At 36.1% G+C, this 2,120-nt stretch overlaps 1 long non-coding RNA gene across 1 annotated transcript; it reads left to right on the forward strand.

Annotated features, from left to right (window-relative positions):
* LOC117102669 lies at positions 1 to 1,508 on the forward strand. Its single transcript, XR_004444453.1, has 2 exons — positions 1 to 53; positions 1,414 to 1,508. It is a non-coding gene; the product is annotated as an uncharacterized LOC117102669 (long non-coding RNA).
* Positions 1,509 to 2,120: the final 612 nt, after the last annotated feature.

Genomic DNA, 2,120 nt, shown 5'->3' on the forward strand with positions numbered 1-2,120 from the left:
CACATCCTCCATAGCATATGCTAAATTGATATCAACATCAGAACAGCCTAAAGGTATAGCCCGAGTGTCCCGATATGTTTTAATTATCATTTTACTCATTGCAAAAGAAATTAACAAAGCGACATAATAATAACACTACAGAAAATTAGGCCCAAGGAAGCAAGCCTCATTGAAGACAGCTAAAAGTAGCAAATTATTCACGTCCCCTCGCTAATCTTTTGTGTGGATGGGGTGGAGCCTATGGTAGGCACGGGTAGCTCCATTCCAATTATTCTATCGGCCAGAAGAAAATAATTGTTATATTCCACTAAACTCAACGTATGAAGCACTAACAGAATTCCGGTTTTCATTTGGGCATATAGGCCTAAGTGCATTTTTTTTTTCAGATAATAGGGCGATTTCGAAAGCTTTCGTAAACGATAACGAATACGCCATTTTTGTTATCGTCATTCTTGCCTATAACATTCTTTACAATACATCGAGCTGAATATGATCGCCGATTCATATAAGAGGCAGGGATGGCCTACGTTCTGACAGATATGTAATGTAATGAAAGGGGATGGTTTGACTAATAATGATACCAGTATTCGGTATGGTTTTCGTAAGCTTAAGAAATCCCCCTATTGCAAAACGAGAATCGCGCATACCTCAATACGCGATTTACGCGTACACGTTTTAGTTGTTTTGTCATGCAACGTATACATCCAGATTCTATCTAAATTCACATTTTACTTGTAATCAAATCTAGCTAAGGCAACCAATAGGCATCTGTTTTCCTGTAATTAGTTACATTTCACTGTATGCTCAGTGAAAGCGCCAGCCGTGAAATTGGGAACCTTAATTAAGGAGGCGACATTACAAGTACAGTAGCTGGAAACGATATGTCAACGTTAGCACTAATTATCAAACATTTATATGAAACGCCACTTCTCAATTAATAACCACTGTATCACCAGTACTACAAATATATCTGTATCTGCTAGACAGCTAAAAGGTATCCGTTTACTTTGGCTAATTATAGCTTAACGTAGTGTATTCAATAATAATGTTATGTGTAAAAAAATAAAATCCTGTTCGGCTTCATTTACTCAGATAAAGGTTTTTTTCCAACTTCCTCAGCAATGAAATAGGCAAATTATTGAAACTGAAATTTTTTGATTATTGAACCAAATATTTTCCGAGGACGTTAAAGTAAATCTCTATCCGAATATAAGCCGAAATTGATTTTGATTGTTTACATTGGCCTAACAACAGCAAGACATTTGGTGTTTTTCCTAAGTTTATTCAATAATGAATATTAATACTTTATTAATTTAACAAGAGAATATTCAATCTCCCTTTCGAACATGTATAATTACCGTATTACTTTAATATATTTATTGATCATGTTGTTTTCTAATTTTTGTTCGATAGAATCGAAATATGTATCTCGACGACTTCTCTCTAGTACAACAGAAAACTCTACTACCAGCAGCGGGCTTGTCTGGGAGCAATGTGACTTCGAAACCGAAAACTTTCCATATTTATTTGTAATTATGTATGCGGTTTTAATCTTAATATTATTTATCGGTAAGACCTGTTTAAAACTGCTTATTAAACTTGATTGCTTTAGAGTAATTTCCTAAATGAGGTAACCACTGAGCCTTGCCAATTTTTGTGTCACCCATTTTTTCAAGCTGCTCTCATTTGAAATACAAGTTACTTTGTGGCAGTGAGAAATTGTTTAAAGCTCAACAACGCGACACCGTCTGCTGATTGTCATTAAAAATGATCCGTTGTGCGCGCGTAGTGGCGTTGCGTTCTCCATAGAATCGCGTCGAGCGACGACCGGACGTCGGTCACAGTGTGTGCCCGCATAAGCCATTGATCCATTGTACAGCGTGGCGCATTTGCACTACAAATACATACACCATTCAAAAAGGGAAGGTTGTCTCCTGGTGGGGAAGGGCTGTGCACCTCGACTGCGTATCTGTTGTAATGTGAAGTATGAAAACTATTGAAATGTTACATGTTTGATAATTACATTAATATAAACAGAGGTTTATTGAATATTATATCGAAAATAAGCTATTTTATCTGTTTATTGTAAAGTCTACATTGATTCTTCTCTGTAACGTTAT

Source organism: Anneissia japonica, unplaced genomic scaffold (assembly GCF_011630105.1).
Source record: "Anneissia japonica isolate Jap-2015-1 unplaced genomic scaffold, ASM1163010v1 scaffold286028_len2120_cov237_single, whole genome shotgun sequence".
NCBI classification, from domain to species: Eukaryota; Metazoa; Echinodermata; class Crinoidea; order Comatulida; family Comatulidae; genus Anneissia; species Anneissia japonica.